This window comes from Cupressus sempervirens, chromosome 4 (genome assembly GCF_028749045.1).
Source record: "Cupressus sempervirens isolate cs-2001-9-10 chromosome 4, ASM2874904v1, whole genome shotgun sequence".
Classification (NCBI taxonomy): Eukaryota; Viridiplantae; Streptophyta; class Pinopsida; order Cupressales; family Cupressaceae; genus Cupressus; species Cupressus sempervirens.
In genome coordinates, this window is record NC_143121.1 from 83,951,917 (window position 1) to 83,967,123 (window position 15,207).

At 34.0% G+C, this 15,207-nt stretch overlaps 1 pseudogene; it reads right to left on the reverse strand.

The window, feature by feature from the left end:
- Positions 1-11,543: 11,543 nt before the first annotated feature.
- LOC149560031 (3-hydroxyisobutyryl-CoA hydrolase-like protein 5 pseudogene) lies at positions 11,544-11,873 on the reverse strand (annotated as a pseudogene).
- Between the last annotated feature and the right edge of the window lie 3,334 nt (positions 11,874-15,207).

The following is a 15,207-nucleotide window of genomic DNA, read 5'->3' on the forward strand; positions in this document are numbered from 1 at the left end:
GGTTGGAACTTTGACATTGATCTTGGTTTAGTTTCTTGGTATTGAGTACATTGATCATAAGCTAAATACTTCATGATATTTTTGTGTTGCATTTGGAGTTGGCATGGATTGATTGGTTACAGGCGCTCATGGATACTTAGAGATAGTGGTGATGCTGATTTCTCTTGGATTAGAGATGGTTGATGGTTTTAGCAGGAAGTCCGAGGGGTAGTCACCTGATATGGATTGAGAGGAGATTGTTCTTAGATGATTCTTGGTTAGAGACTTGGGTATCTTGATGAGCATTCTCATTCCCCACTCTTGGTCTACTCAGCGGTTTGCTACTTGAGAGGTATAGCCCATTGTTTCTCTCAGTTGCATTATATTTATGCTTGTCTTTCATGGATATGGATCTTGAGCTATGGTACATGAGTTAGTTCTAGAGGGTTCATTTGAGAGATGGTTTAGCATTGGTTATCTCCATGTGCATATGTTGTTATGTTGGTTGAGTTTGGGAGATGGTTTTATATTGGGCATATTCCTTGGATTAGGAATGGTTATTCCTTGGGTTAGGAATGGTTTATGAATTTGATCTTCTTTGTGAACCTTACATCCATGTAGATTTATGATATCATATTATGTCTAATCTATTGAGGTTGAACAGTTTTGGATGTTGTTGTGGCTTTTCTCTTGGGGTTGTGAAGGGGATCATACATGTCATAGTTGACATTTAGAAGTGTTCATGGAAGGACATGCTACATGCTTATGGTTTGCAATTTCTCTCTTTGGCTTTGGTTATCTTCTTGGATGTTTAGGTTCACATAACATTTTTTTTTAGATTTTTTGGAGCTATGTGGTCGATTGTTATCACTTTTACTTCATTGTTTTTGGGTGATGACAAGTTGGTTCCTTTATCTCTTGTCTTTGTTGGATGTGGAGAACATAGGAGATTTGTGGAGATTGGATGAGAGAGATGTTTCTTCCAGTGTTTTTGCTATAGGATTTGCATATCTTTGTGGATGGTCCTTGGTACTACATGGTTTCATTTTCTTTGTGTTGTTATCAGTAGACTATGTATGCTGTTGATTTTTTAGATTCAACATTATCCATGTAGTGGGAGTTCTTGTATGTTTTTGGTCTTCATAGACTAGTTTGCACATAGAGCTTGAGGTTGCAGTTTATGGGTTTGTTATGTTGCTCGCATGGGTTTTTTGGTGTTTGATACCTTTGAGGTATGGGTGATTGGATGAGTTAGCATTTACTATGGATGCTATTTTCAATCTCGTGGGTTTATCAGTTGGATTGGACAAATCAGTTTGGTTGTTGTTCTGGTTGATGTTTTATCTTGTTTTCTGGAGGATGACTTCATAGTTTTTTTGGGCTAAGAAGTTAATATTTCTAATGCTTTTGTGTAGCTCATGAGCATAGTGGAGTGGTCGTAGTGTGTGTAGCCTTTGTTATCACATGGATCTTATGCTTGTGTTATTTGGACAAGTGTCTAGTTGGAGCACGAGAGCATATGTTATGAATTATGTTGTTTCATGGATGGTTGTGATGATATAGTTTCATCAATTTTGATGCTTGTAAGGAAGCCATTTGGATTAAGAGATTGTGTTCTAATGTTGGTGTTGATGCAGAATAGATTACTATTTGGTGTGACAGTCAGAGTGTTATTTTCCTTGCGAAGAATCCAACTTTCCATGCCAGAACGAAGTACATTGATGTGCAGTTTCGCTTTGTGAGAGATATGGTGGAAGATGGAAAGGTAAATTTGGAGAAGGTAGATACTATGAAGAATGTTACAAATGCATTAACAAAACTAGTGCACACTATGAAGTTCAGATGGTGTTCAAAGTCTATGGTCCTTTCGGCCTATAGCGGTTAGTTCCTATTATATTCCTATTGCTCTTACAAGGTGTTTGACAAGTGGGAGAATGTTAGGAACAAGGTGTCTCAACCTTGTATAATTCCTATTCTTATTATTATTTTTTTTGTAAAATTTATTTTTGCAAATAATATGTAAATGTGAGTGTACATGTCTAGTTGGCATGTTGATCACTTACATGTGTCGGCATCTTGAAGTGTGTGAAGGAGATCATGGCTGAAATGGTTATGATGGATTCCTATGATACGTAAGAGCTATTTAAGGAATGAGCTATGAAAAGTGTAAGAGAATATTATGACATGAGGCCTATTTGGGTGCCCAAGAATGAGTGGTTGGTGTGTGTAAGAGAATATGCCAAAAATAGGCTGGTATGATGGATTCCCTTACACTTCTCTTGTGACCGCTATTTTTTGGCGGATTCTATGACAAGCTGTCATTGTCTATTCAAGGGATGGATGCCCTTTTCTTGGTATTGGATGTACATGTGGCATTGTGCATGTTTCTTGGTGGTTGAGCCATGAAAAATGCCCAACTCCATTGTGGGCATTTTGTTGGGTCTTAAGATGTTCATAAAATGGGTATTGCATGTTGTAATGCAATAGAGTGAAAGAGTGAGATGAGAAGATATTTTCACAGGGTTATGTGCCAGATTTTATGTAGAATGGAGCAAGATGTAAATTTCCATATGAATGCTGAAAATGTATTGTAACTTGTTACTGAATAATACATTAGCTTGATGGTTTGAAGGGTGGGGTTTTTTACCTGAAAAGGTTTTCCCCACGTATATCTGTGTTCTCTATTCTGTCTAATTCTTCTAGTTCTATGATTACAGAGTAATAATCTGTATGTCGTAATGCTACTAAATTTTTTTTAGATCATTAAATTACAATCACTTTCCTTTATGGTTTTAATTGTGGGAATTCAACTATGTCTGTTTTCGCTTTTATGGAATAGTAGTATGCACTTGTATTTGTTGATTAGATGTTGTACAAGGAACTATTGCATACAGGATGTACATACTGATCTCAGATGAATTTTTGGGATGCTCTCATTTCCCTTCAAAGGTTCTCCTCCTTTTTCACTTATTAAACACTACTAATCACCATTACAAATAGTATCATCTTCAATCACCTTCAAATTTTCAATCTTGTCACCATTACAAAGTATCTCATCCTTAATAAATGTCCAATTGTAGTGATTAAAATGTTAGCATATCCATCTTGGACCTTTGTTCCTAACAAAATGAAAGGACTATCTTTATTCACACTTACTAGTTCACTCTCTCCTATCAAACTTGATTCATTTATTAATAGAGAATATATTGAAATGAAAAACCCATCAGTTGGAACTAGATCTCAAATTGAGAAGTGCACTAAATCACTCATATATAGAGACCTTTTGTCTATAGCCATTCCTTATAACCTGTACAGAGATTTTCCCTTTTTTTTAATATCTAAGTCCCTAAACTGCAATGATTATCTATAATCACTAATTTCTGTAACAAAGACAACTATACAAATGCTCAAAAGAATGTCTATACCATCATAGGCACCCTTGGGCCAACCCTTAGTTTCTCCTTGTTCTGCTTTAGAATGTCTTTGATTTTGGCTCTCATGACTAAATTGGCGATATTTTTGAATCTACTCTCTTCTTGATATCTTCAACAAGAACTCCCAGAACTAACTTTAATAAAAGACCAGTAATTTCCCTTAAAAAGAATAAATTACTCCTAAGAACCAACATTTAACCAACACTTAACCACTTGGTTGGAAATATCTTGTGGAAATCTCCCTTATTAAATGCAAGTTACTTTAGTAATGAAGGTCTAACCACACCTATGTTTCAAGAAAATTCTCTCTTAGGTTGGAAATATCTTGTGGAAATCTCCCTTATTAAATGCAAGTTACTTTAGTAATGAAGGTCTAACCACACCTATGTTTCAAGATAATTCTCTCTTATACATAAATAGAACCACCAGTATTTAATCGAAGACATTGTCCAAAACTTTCCATATCTCATCAACTACCAAGGTCCCTAAGAATTAATACTTGAACCATCCCGAATACCTTATCAGCTTACTAACTATCAGTCGGACCCCAAAGTGGGTTCGGCTAATTTTTTTTTTCATTTTCTGGTTACTAACACCTTAAAGTGATCTACTAATCATCTAATACTGATTAAAATTAGTGACAATCATTGAACTAATCATTAAAAACTCATTTTATCACTTTCTACTAACTGTCACTTTTGTGCGAGGAGGTCTGTTGATTGGCCTTAAAAATTGATAAAAACACCCAATCGGGCTCTAAAAATTGGCATAATTATTTTTGTTCTACATATTCCTACCTTGTCAAATCTCATCTCATTAAAAATTCAAGGTCAAAAGATATTCGCTATCAAAGTTGACCTTTCAGAACTACCTACAAGAAAACATGTCAGAAAACACTAAATTGGGTTCAGAATTAGCTTTGAAAACTTGACAAACTGACACTTGGGAAGACAAAAATTGGGGCATTGGTTCTCTGTTATGAGGTGAATATAAATTTGTGATTTGGGCCCATGACATATAATAGGACGCATTTGGTGATTAGTCAAAGTAGGTTACTTGGATTTTGTAGATTGAAACAATGGCAGAAAAGTATTTTTTGCAAATGGAATGGACCTGGAAAAGTGTGCATACGGATTCATCATGACTTGCAAAATGACACACTTAAAGCATTTTTAGAGTACAACATAGTGGTACAATCCATTCAATCTCACCTATCACAAATTTCAAGATAGGACATCACAAATAGGGATTCTAACAAATCTACAAATGTTGACACCAATGAAAAGATAGAAATTGCAATGGAATCACATTTAAAAACTAATCAAATGGATTCATCATAAGATGAAACTTGAAACATAACAAGTCTCTAACATCCACAATGCAACACAAAAGGAATTTTAGCCTTCTGTTCAACTGGTCAAAAGTTACAACATGTCAAATAGGGCTTCCCAAAATTTTGAACATTTCATATCGGCATAACATTGATATCTAACCAACTTTGAGGGATTCAAAACCTAGTCAAACGGACTTGAAACAGCTTGAAATCTAAAACATAAGTTCTTAGGTATAGACACTAGACATTCCCAAATTGGTGAGTCATGAAAAATTTATGGCTACTAGATATTCAAAGGAAAACTAGGCTTCTTGACGCTATTTGACTCTTAGGGTAAAATGCAGATTTGAAACTAGCTCAAAACAAGATTTCACAAAATGGCTTGGAATCTCAATTTAACTTCATGACAAAATTGGACACACTAAATGGAAGGTGCTAGAAGTATTGAACACCTCTTTGGGCTCAAAGGTATAGCTAGGTACATGTGCACTTAAAATCATTTATAGGGCTTGACTTCATCAATGGTACTTAAAATCGGGAAGGCAATTTTGAGAGCCAACACCTTATTAATCTAAAAAGGTGTTCTTTTATGCAAGAGGAGATTATGTATTTGGGATTTGTGATTTTAGCTGATAGATTCAAGATGGATCTTGAGAATTTTAAAGCAATTTTGGAATGGCCTACACCTGAGAATGTGGGTGAGGTAAGATTATTTCATGGTTTGGCTAGTTTTTATAGAAAGTTTATAAAGAATTTTAGTGCAATTTGTAATGCTATGATTGAGACAATGAGGGGAGATAAAAAGGAATTCAAGTGGAGATATGGAGCTGATAAGAGTTTTGAGACTTTGAAACAAAAGGTTTCTAAATTATCTCTATTAGCCTTACCTAATTTTGATAAAGTATTTCAAGTTGAATGTGATGCAAGTGGTAATGCAATAGGACTTGTATTAAGTCAAGAAGATAGGCATGTTGCTTTCTTTAGTGAAAATATGAATGATGCTAAAAGGAAGTATTCTTTGTATGATCAAGAATTTTATGCCATTGTTCAAGCATTGAAGAAGTGGAGACATTATTTGATTCCTAAGGAGTTTGTGTTGTATACTAATCATAAAGCTTTACAATACTTGGGAAGTCGACATAAATTGAATCAAAGACATATGAAGTGGATTGAGTATTTGTAGAGTTTTACATTTTTCATCAAGCATAAGCGTGGAGTTACTAATAGATTTGCTGATGCATTGAGTAGGAGACACAAAAATGAAGGTTGAAGTTCTTGGTTTTGATAAAATGAAAGAGGTGTATGATGTTGATCCTGATTTTTTTAAGGCATGGAGAGAGTGCAAAGCACCAAATATGATAGATCACATAAGTAAGTATGATGAATATTTCATTCAAGAAGCTATGTTTTTCAAAGGTATTCAATTGTGTATTCCTAAAAGTTCTATGAGGTTGAATCTAATTAATGAAAAGCATAGTGGTCGATTGGCTAGACATTGAGTTTTCTGAAAGAGAAGTATTATTGGCCACAAATGTATAAGGATATTCAAAAATTTGTAAAGAGTTGTGAAGTTTGTCAAGTTGCAAAGGGAGTTAGTCAAAATACTAGTTTACATACACCTATTTCTATTCCTGAGAAACCTTGGACTGACATTAGTATGAATTTTGTTCTTGGATTGCCTAAGACAATAAAAGTGTATATTTCCATATTTGTTGTAGTTGAAAATTTGTCTAAGATGGCTCATTCCATATCATGTAAAAAGACATCAGATGTTGAGCATATTGCTAAACTTTTCTTTAAAGAGATTGTGAGATCGCATGGTTTACCAAGAAGTATTATTTCAAATAAAGATGGTAAGTTTGTTGGTTATTTTTGGAAGACTTTTTGGAAGAAGATAGGTACTGAGCCGAAGTTCAATTCTACATTCCATCCACAAATGGATGGGAAAATAGAGGTTGTGAATAGAAGCTTGGGCAATTGTCTAAGATGTTTAGTTGGGAATAAGATAAGTAATCGGGAGATGGTATTGCCACAAGTTGAATTTGCATATAATAATTTTGTGAATAGGAGTACATGGAAGAAACCTTTTGAGATTGTTACTAGAATGCATCCTAAAGATATATCGGACTTGAGAGATGTTTTTGGTGAAAAAAAGAGAAGCGTTGTAGGAGAAGAATTTGTTGATTTTATGGAGTCTTTGCTTAAGGAAATGAAGTTGAGGTGGGAACAAAGTAATAAGAAGTATAAGGAGAATGTTGATCAGTCTAGAAGAAACTAGGATTTTCAAGTTGGTGATGAATTGATGTTTCATCTAAAGAAAAGAAGATTCCTAGTTGGAACATACAGTAAGCTAAAGATGAAGAAATTTGGACCTTGTAAGATCTTGAAGAAGTTTGACAGTGTTATTGCTTATGAAATTGAGTTACCTGACGACATGGATATATCTCCTATATCCAATATTGATGATTTGTATAAGTATCATGAGTTAGAGGATGAAGTTGTTGTATCAGATGATTATCATTAGAAGAAAATTGAAGAAGTTGAATAGATATTGGATTAGAGAGTTGGCAAGAGCACAAGAGGAAAAGATTACTATGAATATTTGGTGAAGATGCTTCATGGATCTCTCAATTTGAGTTGGATTTAGCTCAAGTTGTGATATCTCAATGATTAAGGAGAATTATTTCTTTAAACATTGGTTGTTTGATGCAGGAGCATCTTGGGTTGCCTTGTTATCCTACTTGTTTTTGTTTATTCTGCAAGTTGGTTCCTAGAAAATCCTTCATGTGCCTAGTAGTCCTTCATGTGCCTAGTAGTTCCTTCATGTGCCTAGCAATTCTTCATGTGCCTAGTAGTTCCTTCATGTACCTAGCAGTTCAATTCTTTCATGTGCCTAGTAGTTCAATTCCTTCATGTGCCTAGCAGTTCCTTCACGTGCCTAGTAGTTCTTTCATGTGCCAAGTTACTGTAGCAATTCCTTCATGTGCTAAGTTACTATAGCAATTCCTTCATTTGTTGAGTTTCCTAGTGTATTCTGAGTTACTCTTCATGTGCTGAGTTATCTAGTGTATACCGAGTGACTCTTCATGTGCCAATTTATTTAGTGTATGCCAAGTGACTCTTCATGTGTTGAGTTATCCATTGTATTTCGAGTGTCAATATTTGGATGTGATTTCTACAAGTTGACTGTCAAGATTTATTTTGATCATGACATTTATGTTAAAATCTTTTCTAGGGATGTCTCAGACTATTGTTGGGTCAACCCTCCTCTTATGTAATGTTCTAGAATAATCTATAAGCCATTTTGGCAAGTATATATAGAGTCTTTAGGCATAGAGTTAGATAATTTTTTGGAGAGTAGATTGGAGAGAAGAACTGAAAGTGTGAATTTGTAGTGGTATCTTTGCATGTGAATGTATTTGTAATTGGTCATAACCTAGAAGGTCTTACAACTAGGCATGTATGTTGAATATTTGAATAATTGATAAAAGTATTTCATTCTTCTTCCACCTTCAGTTGCTATTCATTGTGTTTTCTTCCATTTTGTTGACTCTTGCAAGGTCATTTGGATAGCTGGGTGAGCCTTTGGCCCTAGTTATTCATCCTTTACTTGCATTATAGTGCAAAAACATATTCCTAAATCTAATAAGCATATAAAACCGTTATTTCTCCTATTAACTCATGCAATGACATAGATCTATGGTAGCTAAATGCAAGATAATGAAATTCATAGGTTGAGTGAGGGCATCCTTTTCAACTCTTCAACATGAAAGGGAGAAAAAATTTGATTAATGATATTGATTTTTTTAAAAAAAACCCCAAATATGCAGCAACATGAACAAGTTATCCTGTAGGTAAACAGTGCCTTATCTATTTTACATATGGATACCTGATACCTATTCATATATTCAAATATCTGATCTATCCATTCACCTTGTAAATAAACATCTGTGTTCAATCTAAATCTTATTCTTACCTAAAATCCTCCTCAATGAACATACAACCCTATTGATTTCCCTTAAGCATTTACACAACTCCTTGAATTATAAGGAATAATGAAACAACATACAACCTTAATGGACTACAACTATGCCCTAGGCTCTTTGTTCAAAGATCATAAAACATTGAAAATTATTGATAAAGGAGACAAGATTTCAAATGAAACTCAACACCTACTACTCTTTGTATAGATTTCCTTAAAATTATACATTCAGATACATGAAATCAAAACATAGAAAGACCTAATAGATCTAAACTTGTTGTAGTATCTTTCCTACTACTATTCATACAAGAAAATTATACTAAAGAATGTGGTGTCATAGTAATGGGAACACATCAAGACTAGAACCTTGGTTTCATAGATCTGAGTAAACTCTAGATTGGAACATAGATGGTATCACAACAATGAGTCTTTTTTCTCCAAAAACTAGAACCAACCACTGTAGTAGATGAAAAGAAGAAAATATATAGAAGAAGATGAATTCCTAGATATGATCTGAAGACAACATGTGTCCACTTAAAATTCCATCACTTGCAACTAAAAAACCTCTTTCATCTGTCTACCCATATGATCTAATATGGTTTTCATCATTATTCTATAAGTGACTTGAAATATCTCCTACTAAATGATGAAAACCTTTATGAAATCAGAATATCTGATAGTATCATGATTTCTAAAGGAATTTAGGTTTAACTATTTTGAATGTAGTCGAATTTGACCCCAATTGCATTCTTACCATGTTTTACCAATCCTCTAACTAGATTTTCAATTTTTACTAATTCTACTGAGTAGGCCCCAAATTTTACATTTCTACCTATAACTTGAACCAGTGAGAACTTGCACAAAAACTAACCTCTTAATCAAAAAATTTGTCTTCTCCTAATTCCAAGGATATATAATATCACTATATTTTCATTTCAAAAACCCCTTGAAAGTCTATTTGAAAATTATCCCTCTTCCATAGGTATTTGGTTTGCAACCTTTTAAATTTTTCAAAAATTTAAAAAGTTCTAAATTTTAAACTTCAGAAATGTGTCTTTTGAACATTAAAACTATGCATATGCTCCTTTTGAAAAAATAATTAAGAATTATTTTTTATTACCTTCAAAATTTCCCCTACACTTTAAATTTGGGTCAAACCTATTTTGACCTCTACGACACATGGCAGTATCTAATTGGTTGACCTCTGCACACTTGCCACCTCATCAACACATGGCACTCTCTTAATGGTCTAGGAGTCACATCTTCCATGTCATCAAGGACTATGCCTGTTGCCATGTGGTGCTTCCCTGCTTCCTCACTTCGCTTATCTATCAAGCAACTTCCTATTGTAAGGAAGCACTCACCATCCATTTCGCCATGTGGCATGATCTAATGCCTCCATTGTTTGAGCTTCTACCAGATGCCATGTGTCATCTCAAGATTCACTATTGGGTCCACCTCATTTCTCTATCCCAAGTATACCATGCCACCTTTGAAGGGGGCCCAAGGTGCTTCCTTTCATTATTTAACTTTTGTGCATCTCTACGAAATGGGGAAGCACCAGTTGTTGATCTTGGCCATGTGTTAGCATCTTAAGCCTTTGGATCATTTGATGCAATGTAATCCCACATGCATCTCCATATAAAATTTGTTCCAGGGCTCAAAATTTGAGGTCCTCTGGCTAGCTGACCACAGGCCTCATCATGCGTATGTGGCTTCCAAAAGCTCATGTCTTTAAGACATTATGCAAAGTGAGTATTTTAGTATTTAAACCTCTAAACAAGCTCACTCCCAATAAATGTGTGATCAATTTTTCTAAAGAAATTCCCCACTCCTCTCTGACTATGTCTTCTCATTTTTCTCATTCACTTGATTTTCACAAAGGAAAAATTCCCTACTATTGCTTCTTCTCATAGAGAAGGGAATGCAAGCAAACATTGAGGTGGGAACCCAATGGATTCTATGGCCATACTACATGAGATGCTCTATAATAGCCATTATGGACCAAGGAGGATAGTTTTCCCTTTCTTGTGATTGGGATTCAGATTATGGGTACAAAACTATCTGATTCTTACCAAATATCAGATTCACAATGCACTAAGCTTATGCGAGGAGTCAGTGTATATGACTTGCTTGATGTAAAGGCTCCTTTTTTGCATGTTCTTCCTTCTAGCTCCCTTGCAACTTCCTCTATATCTTCCTTCAATGCATGTGGGCTATTTGGCATTTGTTCCTCAACAATTTCATGTGATTCATTTAGATTGTTGTCAGACCTTCTACACAGCCTCTTTAAGAGTCACAATTAAATTTGATTCTCCATTGTCATTTTTAAACTCTATTTCTAGATCAATACTCATGTCAACTTTGTTGGAGTTAGAATCTTGATTTTTCCTATTAGCTCTTTCTTTTCCAAGGTGGGTTTTACTAACTAGGCACACTCAATTTTCTATTTACTCTCTCTCCATATCTCGTTTCATGTTTATTTTGACAAATTTAGTATATTTTTTGGTCTGATACATTTTGCTTAAATTTTTTGGAGTAGACAAGATAGGAGCTTCATCACAACTTCTTTATAGCTACTCCCTTGCTCGGCATGGAAATAATCTATTTTCGAGCATGTCTCTCCTTCTTCCCATGGATTTTCTTTAAAAAATTTCTTCTAAGAGAGAGATTTCCACTTAGGAGAGTTATCTTTTTATATCATTATATGTCAAATCCCCTCATAAATATTAGTGGATATTAGTCCCCTTAGAGTATTTATTGTGAGCTAGAACTCCTTCTTTAGGAATTCAAATAGCATTTGTTTATGACCTTGTCAAATGGATTGCAAAGTTATCTTTAATCGTGTTGGAGAAGATCTTTTCAGAGTCTTGATGGTTTCTTTGATCCATTCATTTCCTTCTACAATGCTTTCAGTGACTAAAAATTCTATGATATCCTCTAATGTATCCTTGGAAAAGAACTTATCAATCAATGGAAGATTATTCAAAATGCTCTTCTCCCTAGGTATGACTTGAATAGAAAATTCTTCAATACTGGCCCTCACAACTTCAAGTTCTCCAGAAGTCAAGCTGATTAGATACTTCTCAAGTTTTGGAAATTTCTTAATCAAAACATAATGAGTTGCAAGACTAGTTGCATCCATCTCTACCCCATCAAACCGTGCTCCTATTAATGCTAAATGTTCCCCCAGATGTCCTTGAAGATGTGAAAGAATGTATCAGAAGTTACAATTCTATGGTAGTGCAATTACTCATCAAAGCTCAAGTTGGCATTGAGACACATTTTATTATTATGATAATAATAAAAAATGGATTGAGCTCATTGCTATGGAGAGATTACCATGTCATATTGTGCATCAAATATTTACTTGAGTCACTGAGGTATAAAAAATAAATCATGTCTCAGATAAATGGCTTGTGATTATGTTTTTTTTGTATAGCTTATAATCACCATTTATTTTCAAACAAGGTTAATTTGTTTAGATGAAAGCTCAAAATCCATCCCTAAAATGGTTGTGCCTTTGAAAATACCCTCTAAAACCTTTGACATGAGATAAACATTGTAGGCTTTTCATTAGAAGATGTGATTCCTCATTGATCTACAAACTTCTCACAAAACTCTTCCATCCTGGTAATTACAACTTTATTATGCCATGCTTCATTCAAACTATAAATCAAAATCTGATGCCAAGAATGCAACTAATAAGAATATTGTGGTGATACCTATCAATAGATCACATTGCTTGAAAGAGGGCTTTTAATATCATCACCAAATTTGACTCCTAAAAAGGGGTTCTAGCATCAATATTATCAAACTCTTATATGAAATGATCATATGTTATGCAATTCCCCTCCTTAAAATATTTTCTCTTCTTGAGAGATCTATCAATCTAATAAAATTAGTTCAACCCCAAAGTGGGTTTGGCTAAAAAAAAATTCACTTTCAAACACCTGAACTATCAAACTAATCTAGTAGTCCAAATTATACTAATTGACTAACATCAAATTTGTCCATTGAATGGTCAACCAAAACTGATTTTACCATTAGTCTGCAAATTGTCAACTAAGTGCTAGAAGGGTCCTTTGACTAGCTTTAGAAATTCACCCAAACAATTGATTGGGCTTTGAAATTAGACACACTGATTCTTTGTTCTGCATTCTTTCACCTTGTCAAATCTCATCTAATGAAGAATTCTTAGTCAAAAGATATTTACTATCAAATTTTCCCTCTTAGAACTACCTACAAGAAAACATGTCAGAAAATAATAAATTGTGTTCGAATTTGGCTTTTAAAATTGGGCAAATGAGCAATTGGGGAAACAAAAACTAGGGCATTGGTTCACTATCATGGGGAGACTATAAATCTCTGATTTGGGCTCATGATGAATAACTGGGTGAAATTGGCAACTAGTCAAAGTGGATTACTTGGAATTTGCTGACTGGAAACAATAACAAAAATGTGATTTTTTCAAATGGAATTGACTTGGGAAAGTGTGTAGATAGATTTGTCAAGATTTGAAAATTGGAAAACTTAAAATATTTTTATAGTACAACATAGTGTTACAATCCATTTGATCTCACCTATCATGAATTTAAAGATATGACATCACGAATAGGGGTTCTAACCAATCTGCATTCTTGACACTAGTAAAAAGTCACAAATTGCATTTGCAAACTAATCAAACTGATTCATCATAATTTCAAACTTAAAACATAAAATTTCTTTAACCTCTAAAATGCAAAACAAAAGGAATTTTCTCATTTCGATGAACTGGATCAAAGTTATAAAAAGTCAAATAGGGCTTCCTAGAATTCAGAACAAATTGCATCAGCATGACATCAATAACTGACTAACTTTGAGGGAGTCATAACCTAGTCAAACAGATTCAAAATGACTCAAAATCTGAAACATAAGGTCTCAGATGTGAACCCTAGACACTCCAAAAATGGTGAGTCATGAAACTTTACTAGGTGTGAGATATTCAATTGCAAACATGACCTCCTATCATTGTTTGACACTTTGGTGAAAATGCAGATTTGACAATTGCTGAAAATAGAGCTTCACAAAATGGCTTGGAATGACAATTTATCTTGATGAAACACATAAAATCATTGAATGCAAGGTGTTAGAAACATGAAATTCCTCATGGGGCTCAAAAGTAAAATCAGGTACATAGGTATCAAAAAATATTTAAGGGCTTAAAATTATTAATGGTACTCAAAATTAGAGCTTCAATTTTGAGTCCCAATAGTGGCTTTGTCTAGGGATGCATGTCCCTTGTGGGCATGGCAAGGATTTAAATCTCTAGAAGACATAGACCATTCCCAAAATAGAAAAACTTCTCTCGAACAACTTTATTGAAATGAAGAAAATTACTCCCACTATGTACAAACAATGACCCCAGGCCACCAAACTTTAACAAAAATTCTTGCCTCTGTCATATGTTGGATTCCCATTGACATTCTGATGAAGTAAGCTGAAAAAATTTCTTCTATTAGTTTCACCAATTAGATCAACATCTTGAAAAAAATTACTTGGCAAAGCAAAACAACTTCCTTCATTCTCAGAATGCATGTGTACATCCACATTAACTTCTACCCCATGCTCACTATGAGAAAAAAAATCAGCATGCTCATTTAAACTAGGATCAAGTTGAAAACTATCAACCACATATAACTAGTGCATTCTCTCAACTAGAAACACAAATGATTCATATTCTACCTTGTTCAAAAAGTTGCATATGTCAAAACTTTGCAACTCACCTTGTGTAAGTAGATGTGAAGAGTATGTAAAATTTGATTGTTGCCTACTTGCAGTCATGTTACTCATTAAATTAGATTTATCTTCCTCTAAAAACTCTTCACATTCTTCAAACAACTAATTAGTTACCAAATATTAGAACTCATTCTGAAACTACTAATCTAAACTATGTTGATCAAAATCATTTGCTTCATCTAACTAAATGTTAGAATAAACCTTGAACTTATCTTTACAAGACTTATTAGCATATAAATAAAATCTATAATCTAATTGACAATTTTTATTACTTTCCTCTTCATCACATGAAACATCAAAACAAAATTCAGCAAGATCAACATGAAAAGAATCTGAAATAGTATCAAACTTCCCTTCATTAACATCCCTCACATCCAATAAGTCATCATGTGGAAAGACATTTGAGGTACTATCATCTACACCTCCAAATTTTGATAAAGATTGGTCAGATTCTACATCTCTTTCTACATCAAACTTTGGGGAAGTAACTTGACTGAATGAAGACATATTATGAAGGAAAATATGAGCATCCTTAGAAATAATTACATGCTTTTCAATATCATGAGACAGTAAATCTAAAATTTCATCAGGGCTCAAGAAGACTGCCTCACAAATCTTCTCCTGGTTGTGATTATCATCTAGATGACATGAAGAACTTACAATAGCAAGATCATTAGTATAATAATCTAGAAAATCAGCAT